Source organism: Nycticebus coucang, chromosome 4 (assembly GCF_027406575.1).
Source record: "Nycticebus coucang isolate mNycCou1 chromosome 4, mNycCou1.pri, whole genome shotgun sequence".
Taxonomy (NCBI): Eukaryota; Metazoa; Chordata; class Mammalia; order Primates; family Lorisidae; genus Nycticebus; species Nycticebus coucang.
The window spans coordinates 15988201-16011467 of record NC_069783.1 but is presented as its reverse complement, the minus strand read 5'-3'; the positions used below and the strand labels follow the sequence as shown (position 1 = coordinate 16011467).

The 23267-nt window shown below is 44.7% G+C and overlaps 1 protein-coding gene across 2 annotated transcripts in view; it reads right to left on the bottom strand.

Annotated features, from left to right (window-relative positions):
• VSNL1 (visinin like 1) overlaps positions 1-23267 on the bottom strand; it is a 101639-nt gene that overhangs the window by 8626 nt on the left and 69746 nt on the right. The window lies entirely within an intron of this gene.

Sequence of the window (23267 nt, the reverse complement as noted above, 5' to 3'; positions counted from 1 at the left end):
GTCACCAGGGGTGCGAGATGGAGAATGGACATGAAAAGGAAGCAGAGGGCTCAGGAGGGAAGACCGCAGAAAATCGTCATGAGGTGGCCTCCGTCTCCCATGGACAGAGCCTAGGCCAGTCACTGACACCAGGCAGTTCTGATAATGAACAAGCAAAAGGAAAATGTAGGAAAACATACTCAAGACATTAGTCTAGGCAAAGAATTTAGGGGGTTAGGTTAAGACTCCAAAAACAAATGCAGCAATAATAATAAATGGAACCCAATTAAATTAAAATGTATCCGCCCACCAAAGGAAATAATCAGCAATTAGACAACAAACAGAATGGGAGGAAATATTTGCAAACTAAACATCTAACAAAGGTCTAATACCCCAAACCTACTCAACCAAATCAGCAAGAAAAACAAATAACCCCATCAAAAAGTGGGCAACAGACATCAACAGATTTTTCTCAAAAGATGGATATGTCCAAGAAACATGAAAAAATGCTCCACGTCACTGGTCATCAGGGAAATGAGATGAAAACCACATGAGATACCACCTCACCTCTATCAGAATGGCCATTAATAATAATAAGTAAAAAAAATCAATAGATGTTGACACAGATATGGTAAAAATGAAATGCTTATACCCTGTTGGTGGGAATGTGAGCTAGTGCAACCTCTATGGAAAACAGTATGGAGACTCAGCAAAGACCTAAAAGTGTAGCTACTGTTTGATCCAGCAATCCTACTACCGGGTATCTACCCAAAGGAAAAGAAGTCATTTTCTCAGAAGTTAAAAAGACACCTGCACTTGAATGGTAAACACAACATAATTCACAATTGCAAAGATGTGGAATCCACCTAAATCCCCAACAAGAAAATGTGGATAAAGAAAATGTGATATACACACTCACACCCCATGGGGTACTACTCAGATATAAAAAGGAATGATATAATGTCTTTTGCAGCAACTTGAACTAAACTGAAGACAGCCTACACTCAGGAATGGAAACACAAGCACCCCATGCTCTCACTGTAAGTGGGAGCTCAACCATGGTTATGTATGGTCATGAAGTGCTGTAAGGGGCATTGAAAACACGCAAGGGGGAGAGGGTGGGAGGAGGTAAGGGATAAAAAATTACCTATCAGGTACAATGTATACTATTCTGGTGACAGGTACACTAAAAGCTCTGACTTCAGCATGATACAATTCATCCATGTAACAAGAGACACTTGTACCCCCTAAATCTATAAAAAAAAAAAAATTTAGGCAAAAAGAAATGAATCATGAACAAAACCAAACAAACGAACAAACTGCAAAGCCTAAAACAAAAACAAACCATGTAGTATTTAAAGGAGGGGCAGTATGTATGTGTTTCTGGATGACTAAATCCAGCAGCTACGAGGCCCGTGATGGGGGCAGGGGGTTCACTGGCATTCTTGTTCCTCTGTAAGTTTTGGCACTTGCCAAGTGGGCCAGGCTGAGCAGCCTCCACACAGACAGCCTCTTTGTGCCCACTCTGAGCCATCACCCTTTAGAAACCATTGGTCTATCTTTCTCAATGTGCATCCTGCTCTGGTCCCACTGAGCTCCGCTGCTCACTCCTCCTACACCTACAAGCACATTGGACAGTAGAAAATTTCCCTCCAGAAACATAAAATACATTTCCACAGAATGATTCAATATGTGAGGCCCAGAAAAGAGCCAACCATTCCTGGGGGAAGGAGGGGCCAGCTTACGCTTGTATTTCGGTAGTATCCATTCGTAGACACCAAGGTCTGTTGCAGGTTCTATTACTATGTACCAGATCACCACAAAACTGAGTGGCTTAAGACAAAAACCACTTTGTTATCTTAGAAACAATGTGAAAACCACTTATTTTTTTCAGCAAATAACATTTCCTGGCTATGAAGGATAGGTCTCCTTTTGTCCCCTTATACCCTAAACACATCTTCCATTTCTGCTACGCTTCTTTTTTCATTATTTATCAAAATTCACTAAGGCTTTTTTCATGTCAGACCATGCCCTAGGTGCTGGGAACATAGGGATCAACTCCTCAAGGTCCCTGTGTTCCAGAACGTCACAGTTAATGGGGGAACCCAACATAACATTTACGTTGGTTATGCTCTCTGAAAGAACCGTGACAGAGGGGAGGACCAAGTATTCCTGAAGTTCAGAAAACAAGCTGCTGGTTTCAGGAGAAGAGGTATAGAGGGAAAGTGATTACTTCCTCTTCGACAGCTCAGCGTGACTCCCACCTCACCCAACCCCACCACTACTCAGCAGCTTGGTACCTGAATTAAGTTTGCCAGGTGCTGAGTTTTGAACTGAGCAATTCTGAAACTGTCTAAATAGGCAAGTCTGCTGTGTGCATGGGTGGTCTTCATCCTTTTCCAGGCAGATGCCCGTTTGCTCATGTGTCCATCTGCCTGGTGGTCAGAGGACTGTTCGAAGCTGGTACCTATGACGTGGCCTCAGAGCAGAGCAGAGTGAGCCCCTGGGCAGATTCCCAAGTCCCCTGAGTGCTGTTTACCCTCCAGCATTTCTATGTCCAGTGACTAGAGACCACTGAATCTTTGTCTTCATTCGTGCAGGTTTCTGGTAGTATAATGTTCTAACTCTTATTTCTCACAGCCTACTTGTAGGTTAAGGGATATTTGACAGTTTTATCTAAAAATAGCTGAGCACGTTAGTTCGGCAATATTAAAAATTAATTGAAATCTAAAAATCTGTAGGAGAAAAATCGATTGTAAATTTTGAGCTATGAAAGTTACATGTGCCTTGTGGAAAGTCTATTTACAGACTTTTATAGCCAGCATAGCTACTTCAGGGCCCAGTGTTCTTAAGAGCCCTCAAATATCTGGAGGGGTTGTTTCCTTTAGAAAATTCATCCTATCATATTTTAGGTACTTTTGGTTTTTCTCTAATCTGGGGAATGCTCTTTCTTTTGAGAAAAAAAAAAATACTAGATGGATAATTATGGAGAAATGAAGCCATGTGCCCTTCAGTCTCATTCAGAAGAAGCGAGCAGTTTAAACTCAGGTTTACTTCTCCTGTAGAACAACAGGCCGTGAGAAGTACAAGTGTTTTTTGCATACTGATGTTCAAAACATTTTTTTTATTTTCTATTTTTTTGTTTGTTTTTCATACAGAGTCTCACTTTGACACTCTTGGTAGAGTGCAGTGGAGTCATAGCTCACAGCAACCTCAGACTCTTGGGCTCAAGTGATTCTCTTGCCTCAGCCTCCCCAGTAGCTGGAACTATAGGCACCTGCCACAATGCCCTGCTATTTTTAGAGATGGTCTCACTCTTGCTCAGGCTGGTCTGAACTCCTGAGCTGAAGTAATCCTCCCAGAGTGGTACAATTACAGGCATGAGCCACCACACCCATTCTCTCCAGATATTTATTTATTTATTCAAAGAGTCACTTTCTTGCCAGCCAGTAGAGTGCTGTGGCATCATAGTTCATAGCAACCTCAAACTCTTTCAATCTCAAACTAATGGACTCAAGCAATTCTCTCGCCTCAGCCTCCCGAGTAACTGGGACTACAGGCACCAGCCACAATGCCTGGCTTTTTTTTTTTTTTCCTTTTTTTTTTAGAGATAGGATCTCATAGAACTGGAAAGATTCGCCCACTGCAGCCTCCAGAGTGTTGGCACCAAGCCTGGCCTGTTTTTGTTTATTAATTCAATATATTTTGCTTCAACACTTGTATTAAATGCTGACAGGGAAGTAATTTTAGATGGCAGTGATAATCTACAAATATTTTAATATAATAGATAAAAAGAAACTTAAGGATAAATATACATATATATATATATGCATTATCTCATTAAATCCTTACATTAAAACCTGGCATCGTAAATGCTATTCTGTGGCCAAGGAGACTAAAGTCTGAAGGATCAAGACTAGGGTGCTTGGCTATTTCAGAGGATTTGAATGCAGATCTGTCCAACCATTTCTGTTACACCTTGATATTTATTTTAATCAAGGGTTAGTCGAGGTAATAGACTTAACTCCACATCTGACGAGTAAACAAATTCATTGTATTATATAATTCTTAGCTTCCATCGCCTGGAAAGCTGGAAAATCTCTGCTGTGGGTATTTATCGCCACCTTCTGGCAGCATGTTCATACTGCAAGGAAATGATGCCCCTACAGAAGGTTCTTTTTTGACTCATTCATTAATTCCACAGGCACTTACTGAGCACCTTCTGTGTGAAGGACTATATTAGGTGCTGGTAACAAAATAGAAGATGACAAAGAGCATTAAGGATAGTGGAGGAAATTATATAAATCAAACCACCACAACAGTATATGTAAAATTGCAGTATGAAAATTTACAACTGTATAGAGCTGCAAACAAACAGTAGCGGAGATGGTATTCTGAGTTTGAAATTTAAAAAGAAATAATGTAGGGTCCCCTTCCCCACCCTAATGTCCAGGGTGATGACAATTCATTTTTTTTCATCGTAGCTTAGAGTTTCAGTGTCTGAATCTTCCTGGGATTACACCAATCTCGACTGCTCCTGATTGTATCCACAGTCCTCCCAGAATCAACCAACTTGCTGGAGAAAAAAACTCAAGGAAATGCTTGAGGTATGTGTCTTTCTCTAGGCAGACAATAGGAGTTTCTGCGGGGTTTAACCAGCTCCCTTCCCACTGCAGGAGACTTTGCTACAGATAATGGGCCCAAGCCCTGGGTTTATGACTTTTCAGTAATCTATCCAGAAACAAAAGGTTTGTTCCCTCTAACAAGAGGTGAATGAGTACCAGTAGATTGTGCTGTGTCATGTGATTGTCCTCTGTACCTCCAGGCCCTGCCCAGCATGGGCACAGAAGGTGCTTCTGGTCCCTGACTCTATCTATCTTCCCTCTGCACCCCTATACCAGTCCTCCACAGTACCATCTTGCTATTCAAATATCCTTCCAGAGAAAACATTGTGATGTTTTCTACAATAGCCTCCTCTGCAGAGATCACTGGTGCATTGCCTTAATGTATGAAGGATGCAGCGTCCCCAGAAGTCTCTCAGCACCACCTGTGGATGGTGGGGTTGGCACAGCAAGGCCATGGCCAGGACCTGGCCCAGCGCACTGTGTCGGCTGATGTGCTTTGTCAGGAGTGGTGGCAGCAAGGCCTCTGCAGAGGATGGTCTTTCTTCAGAGCTCTGCCTGGGCAGCCCTCAGACTTCAGAATAGATTTCTGCCCATTAGTCTGCCTGAAATAGAGCTCATGATAGGATCAAAAACCAGAAGACTGGCCTGGTTATTGGCCTGCTCTGTTGCTCACAGTCTGCAGAGGTCTGCCAGCTAATCCCTCATAGGGCACAGTTGCTTTTAAAACACCCTCACTTGGGTCAATTCTGTTTTCTTTTGTTCTTCAATGTCAAAGGTCTTTGTGTAGCCTCTGAGCACACACACTCAGTCTCCTTCTCAAGTGTGGAGTCTTCTTGTGTCTGTGAGGTCCTCTCTCCTAACCCTGATGGAATTAGCTGGTGGCTTCTAGCCTGTTCTGGATGATTCTCCCTTATACAGCCTCCTCAGGACAGTCGTTGTCATTCCCGGTGACTTTCATGGAGCACAGCCCTAACCAGGTCCTGTGCACAGCCCCCTTTGGCTGATTCTCTCAGCAAGGTTAGCACAGGGAGGAAGGTCATCATTCAGAGTTAAGTGATGACGTAGGGTTACACTACTGAGGGCTAAGGGAGTGGGTGGGATCAAACTCAGCTCTGTCTTTGTCAAAGACCTGGCTCTTCCCAGCACCACTGCCCACTACCTGCCCTCTCCTCCTACACCAGCCTGCAGGCGGGTCCCTGGACTCCCTCTTCCAGGTTATGTCCTCCCTCAACTTCGCTACACCTGGAGGCTCCCTGAAGGGGTCATTGCTCACACCCCATCACTGCACTTTGCTTCTGACCTGTTGGGCTGGCCTGTCCTGTGGAAGCCTCCCAGGACAGGTGCTTCTCAGGTGAACTCACTCCCTGCCCTGGGAGCTAAGGCCCGGGCATGCAGCCAGCCTGGGTTCTCAGCTGGTGTGGTGCCCTTGAGGGTTAACTGGCTGCTTGGTTTGGGTTTTAGCTCTTCACGCCCACGAGGCCTAATGCCTGGTAAGGACCTAATGCCAGTGCTGTGGCATCCTCGGAGTACATATGCTGCTTTGTAACTCCTCCTATGCCCACTGTCAGCCCCTACATCCATCTTCCCTGCAGCTCCCTGCACAGGGAACCCTGAGCACCCTATTTGGCCAAGTTTGGCTCCCACATCCACCACTGCATCTAACTGGTCTCAAAAGAAGGAACAGGACTGTTTCCAGGCCTTGGAGAAACGTCCATGTCCAGTCCCCATCTCTGTGTCCAGCTTCCAGTCACTGTGGCCTTACTGGCTTCCCGCCACAGTTGAGGGGCCTTGGCCTCGCCGCTGCTGTAGGCTGAAAAGTTCCTTTTCTGCCCTCAGCCCAGTTAACGCCATTCACTCTTTAGACCTTGATTCAGCTTTCATTTTCTCGGGAAAGCCTTCCCTGAGCTCAGGTCAGAGACTGTGTTGCCTGTGTCACTGGGTTTGCTCCTTGGAAACATTTATCACGATCGTGAAGAAATTTCACAGGATTGCAGACTCATACCCTCCCCCTCCCCCAGTAGACTGTAAGCTACATGGGAACCAGGAACAATCTGGCTTTGACATCACTGCCATCCTTGCTACCTGGTACAGAACCCCAAGTTGGTGCTCAGGACACGTCTATGGAATGAACAAGTGACTCAGCACAGCAGGTCTTTTTCAGACAGTAGCAAATCCACCCACCAGTGAGGGAAGAAATGTGCTCTGAAGGGGCCTCAAGTCGGCTGTGCTAAAGCAGCTCACCCTTTGGCCCCAGGACGCATCCCCATGACTAGTTCAGCTGATGATTCAGGAATGCAATTCCTGAGTCACCCCGGAGCAGCACATGCATTTGGTCATGTGCATGTGACCGACAAGAGTGACATTTCCGCTTCATTAGAAAGAGTGAGTCCAAAACTGTCTCCTGCCAAAGCATTCATTCAGTGATACTCACAGGAGCCCTCTGTGGTAGGAGGTGGGGTGAGGTAAAGGGATAGAGTCTGAGACTGGTCCCTGCCCTCCAGCAGAAGTAACAAATCAAAGGTAGAAGCAGCCCAGGACATTGAGCACCTTGCGCCCCTGGGCTCTCTGGAAGGAGGTTAAGGACACACTCACTTACCCGCGCCGGGAAGGAGTGGCAGATCCCGAGGTTGCCCCTGGAGTTGCCACTTCACTTGCCCTCTGGGTGACAACACTCATAACCAGTGTTTCTTCAGCATTCCAGTCCTTGTTACAAGGCAACTGCTGTTGCTATGGTTCTTATATAATTACATCTATTTGAGAAGGAAATTAGCCTTCAAAGAAATTTCTAGAGAAGGAGCTTTTCTTCTGGGGCAGGATGGGCAATGGTCATTTATGTCCTAGACCAGTTCTCTCTGTGTGTTCTGCCCCAGGAAGAGCATTAACTCCCAGATGTTCTCTTGATTTTTTATATATAAAAAATAAGACACAGGCAGTAAAAAACACACTTCTTGCTAATTTCCGCATCTCTTTCACTTTAGAATTCTCTCTCTCTTTTTTTTTTTTTTTTGAGATAGAGTCCCACTTTGTTACCTTCGTTAGAGTGCTATGACATCATAACTCACAGCAACCTCAAACTCTTGGGCTCAAGTGATTCTCTTACCTCAGTCTCCACAGTACCTGGCACTATGGGCATCTGCCACAATGCTCAACTATTTTTAGAGACGGAGTTGGGGTTTGGCTCAGGCTGGTCTCAAAACTGTGAGCTCAGGCAATCCATCAGCCGGGGCCTCCCAGAGTACTAAGATTACAGGCATGAGCCACCGCACATGCCTTTACTTTAGAATTCTCTTAATGGGAAAGGCCTAAATCACCTCAGTGTTCAGGGAAGTGTTATGCTTTGTTCTTTATTGTATGTCTCCTCATTGCCTCCAGATTAGACTCTGGAATAGTGTAGGTACTTTACAAATGCTTATTGTAGTAGGATGGATAAGGAAGTAGTTTATTGCAAAGAAACAATGCCGATTGACAGATGTGACTCAGGTCAAGCCATCTTGCCTCTTAGGACTTCTGTTTCCCTGGATATAAAATGAGAGATAAATCAAATAAACTTCAAAATTCCATTTATCTGTAATGTTTTATTTAGTTTTTCTGATTCTGCAAGTAAAATTTTAAAAAGGAAGAAAAAAATAATGAATTTGACAAATGGATAGTACTTTCATGATTTGGATTTGCCTATTATCAAAGCCACCCACTGCCCCTTTGTGTCTAATGCTCTAATTACAGGGTCAAACTTTTTAAAACATTCTCTATCTCATCTCCGTCCCTATGTCTGTATCTGTATCTATAACATGTCCCTATCCCCATCTCTATACCTACCCCTATTCTTAAATCTAAGTTTCTCTCTTTCTCTCTCTGCCTCTACTGGAAGTATCACAGACCCTGAAGGATACTCAGGGGTTGCTCAGATTTTAAAATCAAATGAACTCTCTTTTTACTTCTGTACAGGACACAATTTGCACTACAAATGGGGTCAGTGGCATCTTGATTTGGAGCAGGGGACTGCTTTAATGCTTGTCTTGTGAATCTTGAGATGCTGACTTGTTACCATTCATTATCAAAACAGGAGGTTGCTAGTGAATTATACTCTGGAAATTGTTTGAGTTTCTATTTAGAGCTGATCTGCTAGGTTAGAAAGAAGATTGTTTTTATTAATTTTAAAAGGAATTGGTTTTTGAAACTAGGCAAGGGGTGAGGATCTTCAAAGGTGCTTGGTAGGAGCTTGGCTGCTACGGGGAAAGCTGGGATGAGACCACACACTTAGTATTCTCCTCAATTACTCCAACTAAAGTGAGTAGAACAGCAGATTCCACCACTGGTTCTGAAACTACTTAACTTGTTTTAGCTTCTGGACTCCTGCAGAATAAAGTGGTCTATTTGAGATTGATTCTCATATCATCCTACACTGCAATCATTTCACAGGGTCATGGCAATGCTGGTAAGAATGCTCAGCCTGGCTGCATCTCAGTTGGAACCCTATTACAACACCATGGGTCCCTGGGCCTGGAGTCCTGGAGAGGGGCTGTTACAGCACAGCCAAAAGCAGTGGCAGCTTGGCCTAGGGAAGCCTTATCTGCAGAAGTTGAACATGTCTGAACAAAGTTACAGGCTAGGGAGGAGGAATAACTTCTAGTTATATGCTGTATAACATCATACACTGTAGGATGATGATAGTTAAAAATAATTTATTATATATTTTTGAAAGGATTTCAAATGTTCCCAGCACAAAGAAATTATAAGTGAGGTGATGAGCTTGTTAATTACCCAAATTTGATCATTACACAGAGCTTGCAGGTATCAAAATATCATTCTGTATGCACAGTTATTATGCGTCAACTAAAAACAAAAGAACAAAGACAAATTGAACACTTTTGTGAAACATTAACGTGGCCAGGGCCATTACCTATGAAGGTGCACCTTCAATTTCCTGGAAGAGAGGACTCTTTCTACCAACCCAAATTTATTACTGTCCTCCATTACAGCCATGTCTTTAACTTCTACCCAAATTATATGAGCCTCCCATAGTTCCATTTCTGCCACCAGAGGCATAAGACAAGTTCTAGTTGCAGACCAAGAAACACACAAAGGAGATATGTCATGTAAAGTGAGGCTCCTCTGCACAAAGGAGGAAGTGAGCTTGGGCTCAGATGGGTCTGGGATTGAATTTCATTCAGTCTGCTATTTACCTTGGGCAAAGGGTTTTTAATAATTTCAAAGCCTTAATTTCTTCATATAAAAAAATGGGGTGGGCTGGGGAATAATTGGCTGGGCTGGGCTTCTGGGGTTTAATGAGCAGACATTGGAATCGTGTCTGCCTGGGATTGGGCTGCAGGAGCCCAGGGGCAATGGCCTCTCATTGTCTGGATGGACCTGAAAATGATGCTGTGAAGATGAAGATGAAGGAGACGTGTGTCCTGACTCCTGTACAGAACGTGTCTTGTGTAGCAGGTGCGTGGCAAATCGAAGGTGCTATTAGCATTGTTACCATAATTTTGTGTTTTGGCAAGGCTGTACTCTATGTGCCAAGAACATGAAAACTGAGGAACATTTAAAAAATATCCATAGAAGAAATGATATTCTTTCATTCTTTTATGGAAAAATATGCGTTAAGTAATCAGTCAATAATCACCCGCTACCTTCACCAAATACGCCAGGTGCTGGGCTAGGTGCTTTGAGGGAGCTGCAGAGAAGCAGAAACTGAGACTCCAGCTCACTGTGTTGTTGGGAGGCAGACTCAGGGGCACAGCAGCAGCTCATTAGCAACACGAGGCCAGCCAAGGCAGCGCAAGGCTGCAGGCTATGGAGGGTGGTGCATCTTCATATATGTATCTAGTCTTTTTATTACCTTCAAGCCCAGATAGGACCTAGGTCCTCCAGAGTCCAAAATTGCTCAAAACCAGTAATATAGCTGAGGTAATAAATTTTGCAGCAGGAGACATTCTGAGGGGTCAAAGGCCTTCTGCTCCCCTGCAGGGAAGCCGAGGCAATATGTCCCTCCACCTTCACCAGCTCCTTAGCAAAAGAATAGGAAAATCAGACCATCTAAGAAAATCCTCAGAGAAAACTCCCAATTCTCTATTTTCAGAACTTGTTGGGATTCAGAGGCCTGATTCCAGGAGAAAGTCCCATTTAAAGCAGCTTAGAATCTAAGGCCTGCCAGGAAAGGATAAGGGCTTATCTGGGAATAGCCAAGAGAAGGAACGGGAGTCAGAACTCACGGGCACAAAGAGCAAGAACCACGCAAAAGAGTGTCAGAGCCAGAGCACGGAGGCCTCGCCATTTCCTCATCCTCACTGCACAGCGTCCGAGAGAAGCAGCGTGGCTTATTGAGATATTTCCCTGGGAAGGAGCCCTCCTCTGTCTCTTAAACCCAAATTTACTGATTTTTCCTTTTCCTGGGAAGTAAGCCCCCAGTATGTGACCTGATTCTTGACTCAGTGTTCTAGAAGGACCAATGCAGAGATTAGATCTCAGGGAAGAGGGGATGTCTCTGGTGACCTTGCCAGTAGGGTCCACAGCTAGGATCCTCCCATTGTACTGAGGACAAAGAGCAGGTGCTCACACCGGAGGGGGCCAGGCCTGGAGTTTGCTGTGCTTTCTACAAATGTCCTGCAGGGCGCAGTAGTTAAGAGGAGTGGACAGAGTGGACAGAGTCAGAATGCGGGTTCCAAGGAGCCACTTATTGGCTGTAAGACATTGGCAGGGTGGAGCAGTGGCCTCAGCAATCTGGCCTGTTTCTTCTTGTGCAGGAAGGTGGAGCTGGCTCTCTTTGAGCCCTAGAGGTTCTACCAATTCCTGTGATTTTAAATCTGCACAACTTTCAACCTTATACTTGATGAAAGACACTGATTTAATTAAAATTTGTAACACTATGTGTCAGGCATGGTTCAAGCACATTAGCAATATTTAATCATGTAATCCTCTAAGGTAGGCTCACAGCTATTTCCATTGCATGGATGATTAAACAGAGGTACAAGGATATTATGTTACTTGCTTAAGGTCACATATCTAGTTAGTGGCAGAATTCAAACTCAAGCAGTTTGGCCTTGTGGTTATGCACGACTGTCATCCTCTCATCCAGTAACAGAGGGACAGACACACGAAAGTGCAGTATCTCAGTTCTGCAGCTAGTGGGCTATCTGCATTCGTTCTAGAGACACAGGCAGCAAAGAAACTGGAGGAATGGGGTCTGCAGTTCTTCTGAGCTCCCTAGGTTAGTTTGCTAAAAGATTGTTTAGGGGCTGTGGGCTTTGCCCAGAGCCAAAGGTTCTTGACTTAAGTGCTCAGCATTATCCAGGGCAGTGGGGCTTACGTGAGACCACATCAGGGAAAGTGCTGCGTCAACTTCAAGGACTCAGGCAAGGTCATTTTGTCTGTGGTTATAGTGTATACCACAAGCCCAGGGTGAGGCACTGCAGTGGCTGTGGTATAAACCAGACACAGTGCCTTGCTCTCACAGGTGCCAGCAAAGTGCAGGGGAATCTCCTGGTGGGGGTGTGGGGAGTGGCTTATGAAGATGCAGATTCTCATTCAGCGGGTCTGGGCCTCACTGTGTTCAGCATATCTAACACATTCCCTCTGGATACAGCAGCTACTGGGGGTTCCTCAGGAAGGAGTGTAGCTTCCAGGCACCTGGGACCCAAGCAGGCCAGGTAGGTCCTGGGAGGCTTCCTGAAGGGGGTGGGGCTTAAAGTTCCTGTAGGTGGCAGGAGGTAAGGCTGCATCTGGCTTGTGGGGTGTTAGGGGTCAGCAAATAGAAGGTGCCATGGGAAATGGAAACAACGTCCAGACCAGGGAGATGCCTGGTGGGTCAACTAAGCCTGCCAGAGGGGCAGAGGCACGGGAAGCTGGAGAGGAGGAGCTGGACCAGGGCTGAGGCTGAGGGCACTGCCACCTCATTATTTATGCATTAGATGCTGCAGCAGCCCTGACTCCTGACAGGGAAGCTCTCCTCTCACGCTCCATATTTATCTCCCTCTGAGTCTGCAGGGAGAGGAGGAGAGCAGCCTTCCAACAGGCTCCCAGGGCTCCCCTCTGCCAGGTTCATGAATAAAGATGTTCCCCTTGGAGAGTTCTCCAGGCTTCCCCAGGGGAAGAGGAGGGAGGGGTAGGGCCCAGGGTGCTGAGGAGGAGAGGCCAGCCCTGGGTGGTGGGCGTGGCCCGGCTGGACGGGGCGGGGACCCATGGATGAAACCTGGGGCACCACAGTCATTTCTCCTCTCAGTGCCTCAGTCTCCCAGCCTGTAAATCAGGAGCTTGAACAAAATGGTTTCAGGGTCCTCATTACAGGCCTGGCTTTCTGTGATTGTGCCATAAAGAAAAGCCGAGAAATGAAGTAACTTTCTCAAGGTCACACAGTAGACCATCCTGCTGACATCTGAACCTAGGAATTTCAACTGCAGAACTCTGGTGCTGACGTGCTTTGCCCTGATGCTATCCTAGAGGCAGGATTCCTAGGTGAAGGGGGCTTTTGACCTGAAACTCCAAAAGTGAGAACTGAAAACCAGGAGGGAAGATTTTAGGGTGGTCATAATGATGACCTGAACCTGGATCTTTCCAAAGCAAAGCCTAAAAACGACTATCTACGAATTTTTACATTTTGCCTGCCACCTGTTATCAGCCATCCCTGCAGCTTCCCCACCACCCACGACTCTCTGTCGAGATTCTATTTTCTGGAGCATCATGCCAGCAGGCCTCTGAGATTCCTGGCATGGGATCACAGCCCTGACGGTACCATCTCCTATAGGGGCTGCAGATCCCTGCTTTTCAGCCCAATCCCTCTTGTGGACCATTCCCCTCCCATGTGGCATCAGTGGTTGCAGCAACCAGAGAGGTATTTATTCCCAGCTCTGCCCAATGGCCTGTTGCTAAGCAGCTGGTGCACACTGAAATGTGTGGAAGGAAACCCTCATGGTGACAAAAACAAACCCTCACGTGCCCTGAGCTGAATGTGTGTGTATGTGTGTGTGTGTGTGTGTGTGTGAGTGTGGGCCCAGAGCAGCTGGGAGCTGAGCCTCTCTTCCACTCAGGCTGAGCTGCCAGCCAGAGCCCCCCCAGGGCAGCAACTCCCTGCAGCAGGACAGTGTGGAGGGCAGGATGGGTCCGGGGTCCCAGGGGCTGGATGATGTGGAAGTGGCACCAATCACAGAGGGGGTGGGATGGAGCTGTATGACCCTGAGAGCGAGGGTCTCTCTTCTCCTCTTCTTTGGCAGTTGCGCTCCCGGCAAAACAAAAACAAAATATAGAAAAACATCTGTCTTCCTCCTCTGCCCACTCCTTCCTGAGACCTCATTCTTACTCAGCTGATCCCAGAGGAAAAATCCCGGTGTCAGGGGAGTGGAAGGGGGTGGTAAGTCTGCCTCGACCCCACTTGTACTCTGTATGCATGGCAGGACATCTTCACCCTGAGAAAGGACCACCTTGCCTTTTTATTTGTTACTTCTTCCCTGGGCACGTGCTGAGAAGATTTTAAAATACAAGGCTGGGAGGGGAGGGCCAGTTCCTACTGCGCTCTCTCCTATTCAACTGCCGGACACAGTCTGCCTCTAGTCTTGCCAGGGCCGCTTAGGTGATTTGTGAGGCTCAGTGCAAAGTGGAAATGTGTGGCTCTTTGTTTGAAAATGTTTAAGAATTTCAAGACAGCAACAGCAAGAGTGTGCAACCGACAGCATGCATGGTCCTTCTGAGTACAGGGCCCCGAGTCTTGCCTGTGCACCGCCCTTAGAATGGTCTTCTGGCTTCTCTACTGCTGGCTCTTTGATGCCTTCCCACAGCCGTCTCCCATATCCCAGGATGAAAGCACCCTGCAGGGTTCAGTGACACATGGTCTGCAGGATTTGTGTCCTGCAAACCTTTACAGCTTCATTTCTCCACCTCCTTCTACTTCCAGGCCCTTCCCTGTGACATCCTCCAGGGAAGGGTCATGTCCGACTCATGTACGTATCCCTAGTCCTGAAACACAGTGGGTAAGAAATAAATATTTCCTCACTAACTCAATGGTGAGATGGCCCTCCACCAGGTCTGCCGTACACAGTGTTTTATTTATTTTTACTAGATTAACTAAAGTATTTTTAATGCTGCATTTCATAGTTCCTTTTTATTTTTGTTACTTAAAATATTTTAGTGCAAAAAACGTGTAATTCTTTTCTAACGGAACACTGAAGCAGATTCATTGTGTGTACTTGTTTTTTAAGTAATGCTATTTTTATTAGCAAAAATAGCAATGTTTTCTTCTATGAAGATAACACACATTTATGAAGAAAAAATTCAAAACACAATAATTAAGTAATAATTATCCCAAACCATACTATGCAGGGACAGCTGTTATTATTAACAGGGAACAACGTTCTAGGAGTTCACCCATCGATGCAATATGCATTTATTGAACACGGACAAAGTTCCATGCATCAGGGATACAGCAGTGAATCACAGACAGGACCTTACTTAATTCTAGTTATTGTGTATGTTTGCGCACACACACACATACCCACATACACATGCTGCATGTATATACAATTCCTAACCAGATTTATTCGTGGAGTGATATGTCATGAAAACCTTTTAGGTCATTGGCTTTAAAAGTCTGAGCTCCTTTTTACTGGCTGATTCATATTCCAATGTATCTTTGTTCTTTGATTTAACCAAATCTTAATCCTCTAATAATGGTTGAAAATATCTTCACTGTTATCAATACCTTAGTGAATTTTTTTTTAAATTATAAAATGAGTTTGGTTATTTCTTAAACTTGGACTATTGGTGAAGGAGCACACAAATTTTACTTTCCATTCATTTTGCTAAATGACCATCAAATAGTTAATCAGAGTGCCAATTTGTCCTATTCAACCTCACTGGAAGTGAGAGAAATGCAAAAATTCTTGGCTAATAATGTGGCATCATTTTTCTTCTATCAGAGGAGATGTTGTTGAGGGGATAAGGCAAATTAGCAGATGATCTCTTTGTCCCGCTGGAGTGAAGAGTTTTGAAGCAAACACAAGAAAGAGCCCAGGCTCGGTGACTGTGGGGGAGAGTAGAGCTGTGACCTTCTGCACTGGAAGCGGAGCACGGTGAGCCTGGCCTGAGCCCGGGTCCCTGAAGGTCCCAGCAGGGCTGTAGACCTGGCAGGCGGCTGAGCTCTGATCAGTTAGGATTCGGCCTCCCCGAATCCAGGGCCTTCAGGGTGATCCTGGACGCTAGAGGACATTGGACGTACAGAGGAAGACCTCCCTTACACCTCAGAGGCAGACAGAGCTGCCCAGGGTGCTGTGAGACTTTTAATTTCTCTAAGACCATATTAAAAGAAGCTATTTTAATAAATTCAAACCCACGTCCGAACACTGAGATTATCGCAGTGTTCATAAATCTCTTCTCTCCTTGGAATAAAACCTACTCACCACAGCTCCTGACTTTAACCGCAATTCAGGGCCCCAAGGGGGACTTTTCTACAACACAAATCTCACAAGGTCCCTCCTCTCTTTAACATCTCCCCAGCCCTCTGCACCTAGGGGAAATAGCGTACCCTCCTTGGCTTGGCACTCAGGACCTGATCACTTACCATACACTCTCTCCTCCCAACACTGTACATCAGACACACAGAATTATTTGTCCTTATTCAAATCCTTCCTACTCCCATGCCTCCAATGCCGGGGCAGTTTAACAACTGTTAGATCTCAAGAATGTGCTGGATGGACCCAGGTGAATTCAGAGAGATGGGAGATGTGCTTGTCCTCAATAACTCATGCTCTATTATGCCTCTGCTCACTCAGGCCAGAATCTCTCCCCTGGATCTGCTTTCTTCACCTTTTATCTATATTTCTCTCAACCTACTTAGCCTGCTCTGTCTCATTTTATGACTGTCTTCCTGCTTTGCGACATTGGGGAAACTACCAAGAGGAAAAGGTCATATCTTATCTTTGAGTCCCACAAAGCACAGAGCAGGGCACGAGGTAAGTGCTTCATTGAAAGAATAAATAAATGATTAGGCCCCGGAAGCAATTACAGATTTGTCTGCAGGTAAATGCGTTAGGAGCGTGTGAGCTGTGCCTTTCTTATACCGACAGGCCCGAACCAGCCAAGTGCAGTGATGTGCTGGGCAGGGGCTGTGCTCTCTCCTGGGCCTGGGTTTGCATTTGGCCTCAGGCTGTTCAGAAGCAGTGCAGAAACGAGGGTGGAGCTGCTGGGATAGTCCAGCAATGGCAGGCCCTGGACAAATAGTCCTTTATTGCTTTGATTGCCACTAAAAAGCCTTCTCAGGGCTTACTTCATCCAGACTCTCTGCGGCAGACATGTGGCACACATGTCCTGGCAGTGGTCAGACCGAGTTGGAGTAGAAATGGAAGGTGCTAAGCAGCCCTGATTCTAATTTCAGAGAGCTGCTGGCAGTTAGGTCAGCCCTATGCTGACGGAGGGAATTAAAGCATCAGTCCTGCATCCAACCATAGTCTCCCAGGTCAGCTTCAAGAGCATGTTCTCTTTGCGGCCAAGCAGGCGCGGGGGTGGGTGGGTAGGTGAGTGCTTCCCCAGGCATCCCAGAGTCTCTCTACATGAGCGTCAGTTCCCGTGTAAAGGAAACAGGGCATTGTGTTCCTGGGTTGGCTGTTGCATGGGCAGTTGGTTAATGGCTCTTATTCTTCTGAATGAGGAAAAGAGAACTGGGGAGCAGGTGTGGCAAAGGACATGTAGGCCAGATGCTCCCCACTCCCAGTACCTTTTCCAATTGCCAATTCCTAAGAGGTTGGGCAGTGGGTTCTGCCCGTGCCTTCTGTGGGTTCTTAGGCAGTAGCTGAAGGGTGGCATACGAGTCCTCTTAGGAATGCAGCATGCAATGTGCTGGCTAAGGCCAGAGCTCCCAAGGGGCAGCCAGTGCTTAGGGGCGTTGGACGGGCATAAGCCTCATTCTTGCGGGTGGGGCATGCTGGAGCCATGACCAGCCTCAAGGAGCCCAGAGACAGTGAGCTGAATTAGAAGATCAGCCAAGGAGAGGGTTAAGTGGGGGAACTTGCTGAACTTTCTTTTTTCTATTTCCTTCCTGCCCCAATACATGAAGGAGTTAGCAAGAGAAGAAGGAGCGGGTACCCAGGGCTGATCCTTGACACCCCCCCCTCCCCATTCCCCTGCCTCTGAAATGTAGCCACAGACAACTCAGCCTGTGCTGGGGAGGGAAGGAGGATTCTGAACCAAGCTGGAGGTGGAATTGTTTTAATGAGTAAGACTGAGTCTTAAATACCTGAAATGAATCTATTCTGATAACCAATAACAGAAAGTGACGCTAATTTAGGGAATCTTGCCAAGATGCTGTCAAAGCTACTATTACACAGGGCAGAATAGTTCACCATAGCATGGTTGCTCCTGGAGTTGCAAGTGAAAAATCATTTCTCATTCATATGTTGAGGAGTAGAGACTTTGGGAAACCTGGTTGCCAGTCTTGAGTCTCTCTGTAGATGCTGCTGTTAAAGTAAGCAGGGTACTTTTCACTGAGCACCCACAAGAGGTGCTCTTGTTTCATAATCTTAATTCATGTTTGAATATTATATATTGCTCTTGTAACAAATTACCTCAAACATTTTGGTTTAAAGCAACACAATTATATGTTATAGTTCTCGGGGTTAGAAGTCTGACATGGGTCTCGCTAGGCCACTGTCAAGGTGCTGGCAGGGCTGCATTCCCTGCTGGGGGATGTTGGGGAGAATCCATTCCATGACCTTGTTACGCTTTCAGAGGCTTCCTGCATTCCTTGGTTTGTGGCCCCTTCCTCCTTCCTCAACACTAGCACAAGCAGGTGGAGTCCTTTCCTTCCTTTATGAGTCACTTCAACCTTTTCTTTTGCCTTCCTCTTCCATTTTTAAGAACCCTGGTGGTTACATGGGCCTACCTGGATGACTCAGGAGGATACAGCTAATTAGCAACTTTAGTTCTATCTGCTACCTTACATTTTCTTTGCCCTAAAATGTAACATATTTGCAAATTCTAGGGATTAGGACACAGATATCTTTGTAGGGAGTACATTACTGTGCCTACCATATTTGTTATTCTCCACATTTTATACATGAGGCAAAAGGCACAGAGAGGTGAAGTGACTAATTCAAGGTTACCCAGTGAGCAAGCTGGAGACCTGGAGATAATCACACACAGGCCCCATCTGTCCATGAACAGGCTTCATTTCCTAAAAGCACTGGGTCTGACATTGATCAGCCCAAATCAACCTTGGCTTCTCACCCAGAAACAAGTGTGGGAGACGATGCTCTTCCTTTCTCTGGAGTTGCCCTGCAGAAATTGTTATTCCTGATCAGCACTGTTAGTTCTTGTGAATCCACCACAAGGTGCTTTTAAAGCAGAATTCCTGTTGGTTCATGGCCTTGAATGTGGCCTGTGACGTTTTGGGACCTACGTTATCTTTGATTTGTATCATAGTCATGCTATGGAACTAAGAGTTATTGCCCATTACCGTTGCTATTACCCTTAGAAATCACCCCCACCCAGGGAGTCTTTTAACAGTCACTTCTATTTCCTTAGTGTTTCCTCATGATTTAATTTAAACAATAGATTCTTTAATTTATCTGAAATATATGTGGTATTTGGTGAAAGATGAGGATCTGCGTTTCTTTTCCACTCTGTCTTCACAAAAATTCAAACAGATGTCTGAGCAGTCATCAGTCTACGAGGGCATTCGATCATATATTATATCATCAGATGTGCCAGGGCTTGCTTCTGACCTCTTCCTGCCATGTTTCTGCTGTGGTATTGGAACTACCTTGTTTTAATTACTGAAGTTACAAAACATGTTTTCATATATGAAAGAATAAGCATCTCATTTTCTTATAAGTCAGCCAGTCTTAGCCATTTATCCTTCCAAGTGGGCCTTAGAATAAGTTTAAATTGACATTACATCTAAAATTAACCAGAGAACAACTGACATTTTAATAATATGGTTTTGTTATCTAGGAACATTGTACTTTTCTCCATGTACTTAAATCTTTCTTACGTCTGTCAATAAAATTTTCTTCATATAAGTTCCACACTTTTTTTCTGAAGGTTGCTTTTGGGTATTTTATTTTATTGCTATTACAGATGTTATCTCTTTCTAATATGTTTTCTTATTCATTAATTGGTAGTGTACAGGAAAGGTATTGACCTTTATATCTTTAATTTATATTTAGTCATTTAAGATTAATCTAATTTTTTCTATTGATTCTTATGGATTTTTGAGGGGTACGTGGTCCTGCAATAATGATAAATGTAGCTCTTAATTTTTGATACCAGTGCTGATTTTCCTATCTTTCTGGATATGGGAGAATTTCAAAATCAAAATTAAATAACAGTGGTCAATGATCAAGAGTGTCCTCTCCTCAGTCTTAATTTTAATAGATGTTTATTATTATGAGCAATGATGCTGGTGTAGGTTTAAGATAGCAAACTTTTCTCAAATTAAAGAATTTCTCCCAGTTCCTACATAATAAAGCTTTTTTCTCTTTAAGAGATGCTATAGTTTTTAAATGCATCTATTCAAATGACTTTTTACCTTAATATATTGATGAAATTGTAAAGTATTTATAGCTTTTCTAATGCTAAACTATTCTTAAACTCCTGGACAAAAAAGCTTACTTGATTGTGGTAAATTATTGCTTTAAAATGCATTATATATAGATTGCCAGGATTCACCCAAGAATTTTATGTCTATGTTTAGCAGGAAGATTGTAAGGCAAGCTGGAAGAAGGCTGACTGCTTTGGGATGCCTCTAAGTTTGAAGTCGGTGATGAATGGGGGAGGGGAAATAGGGAGAGGGACCCAGAAGAATGGAGGAGAAGGCTGACCTCACTGTCCAGCTCAGCCTCTCTCACTATGACTCATCAGGGTCTTCTCAGCTACCCACAAAAATCTGATCTAGAAAACAGTGGCCTCCCCTAAAACGGTAGATTTTTATAAGACTGCCTGGTGAGTGAGATTCCCTGTTAAGTGAGATACTGGATATTGTTTTAAGATAACTAGCTTTCATCAAGTTTATTCTTGTATATAAAAATGGCCAGACTGCTCATGACTCAACATTATGTAACATAAGTCTATTATGATTTCCCCAATAACTTGCTTTATTTACTCATTAGCATTTGATTACACAAATATTCTCTTAAGGTTTTATTATGCTTAAGTGTGAGAGGATTAAAACTACATCTCTTAGAAACAATGTAAAAATTCAAATTAGCCTTCCCCAGAGAGTCTAAATTGAGAGATTTCATTCTACTTTTTTTCTGAATTTATCAGGGGTTACTCTACTTTTTTATACAAGCAAATGAACAGTGTATGATCTTTGCTTTTTTTTTTTTTTACTATATACTCTCTTTTATTTCTGAGGCTTGGAATCTATTTGTAATGTCACTAGATAAAAGACAATAGTGGGTGTTGGAATTTTTTTTTCTCAAAAGATAATATCATGAATAGCATATTACTCACCTACCCGCCTACCTTCCCAGGGGAGATGACTACATTTTTCTGTGGTTCCTTACTTTTAATTAGAGGCTTGATCTGAGGGTGAAGGATCCTAGGCTGGAGCCAGTGTGAATCCTCCAGAAAACGTTCCTCATAGACAGTTCCCTGAAAGCACAGCTGAGCTTCCTGGATCATTCCAGTCTGCTTCCTTCCACAGTTTCCTGTGGTCCTCCTGCCTCTAGCCTGCCCTTCTCATTTTGTCAATCTCTTTATCCCAACTGCTCCCACAGTGAACTATTTAAAAAAGAAAATTCCATGAAGCCATCCTACTTTTAAGATCCTTCATTGCTTTTCATCACTGTTGGTGAGAGGGGCCCTCTTCTCATCTGCAAGGGAGACCATTCTTCTAGTGGTCCCTTGCTGGCTGATGAGGACTTCATGCAAATTGAACTTTTCTGCTTCCCGGTACCTCCAAGTCCATGACCTGTAGTTACCTCCATGCTTTCCCCACTTCATGGAATGTCTCCCTCTCAAACTCTTCCCTACCTCAGTATTTTCCTACACGTCCTCTAGGATTTACTCAGCTCATATAGAAAGCTTGAACTCCAAGCTAAGTTGGGGCCTTCCCCTGTGCCCTGTCAAGACCCTGAATGTGACTGCAACATGGCACTAGCCACCCGCTATTGTAATCTCTTACAAGAGCCCTGTGACATCCTTGGGGTCCTTCGGAGTATGGGATTCATCCATTTTTTTTTTTTTTTTTTTTTTTAGAGACAGCGTCTTAAGCTGTCACCCTTGGTAGAGTGCCATGGTGTCACAGCTCACAGCAACCTCCAACTCCTGGGCTTAAGCGATTCTCTTGCCTCAGCCTCCCAAGTAGCTGGGACTACAGGCACTCACCACATGCCCAGCTATTTTTTTTGTTGCAGTTGTCATTGTCTTTTAGCTGGCCCGGGCTGGGTTTGAACCTGCCAGCCTCAGTGAATGTGGCTCTGTAACCACTATGCTACAGACACTGAGCCGGGATTCATCCATTTTTCTGAAATCTGAAACTAATTCATCTTTGAATCCCTGATGCCCAGTACAGTTCTGACCACAGCATGTGAGTGAATGTGTTGCCCTCATTCTTCCTGGGGCAAAATGCACATGTAGGGAGGCAGCCGGCACATGCAAGGGACTGGCTGGGGAGTTGGGGCAACCTGGTTTCTCTCCTTTCTTGCCTAGAAGCTGACTTTTCTAAAAAGACAAATATGCAAAAATAGATTAAGCATGTTTGGCTCCAATACCCAAACTTTTCCACCAAACACCCTCACAAGTAGAAAGTTCCCAGGCCTCAGCAGGTCCGAGGGCTGCTGGGTTAGAGGTTTCACATTTGAGGTGACGTTTACGTGAAAGTTGTGTTGTATTTTCTAAAATGTCTCCTTTCAAAAATTGAAAAATGTTTTAAAAACCTACCAGTTAATTAACTTACTCAACCACCTCTCTATCTGGAAATAAAATTAGCATTCTGAGAAGCTGGGCTGTGGTTACCCTTGGCCTGTGCCCACTCTCCACCTTGTCGGTCACTCAATTAGAGACGGATAAAGGAGAGGAAAGAACGCTGATTCTGGGCGCAGAGAAGCCTGGCATCCAATTCCAGTTCTCTTACTTATTAGCTATGTTACTTCAAGTAAGTTACTAAACCTCTTTGGGCCTTGGTGGTCTCCTCTGTAAAAATGGAGTAATGGCAACCCCTGCGGTCTCCTGAGGAGTCAGGCAGGAGGCCTGGGAGAGCCCCCACAAGTGCCTGCACTGGGGCCGTCAGCATTGGTTCTCTGCCTTAGCCCTGACTGTCGGGTTCCCTTAACAAGCCTCTTCATCCATCCCCACCCCAGTTCACTTGGTCATGAGACAGCAGTTACAAGCAGTAGTCAGTCTACCTAGCTGGGAGAATTTTGGGGTGACAAATGGAAAACTCATATACACCTGGAGCCATTTCTGCCTCTCCTGCCCTTACCTAAACCCACTGGACCTCACTTAACCCTTTATGTCCAAGTTCCTTATGTGTAAATTAGGAGAGTTAAGCCATCCTGTAGCGCTTCAATGAGGATTAAATCATCTAACATGTGTAAAACTCTAGCCAGTGCTGATCACTCAATGTGCAGGAAACATAGTAATTATTATTCTTATTAAAATGGATTATTGGGGATCTACATTCCTAGAACCAGGTAGAATAATGCTTCCTCCCCAAAGATGTCTACATTCTAATAC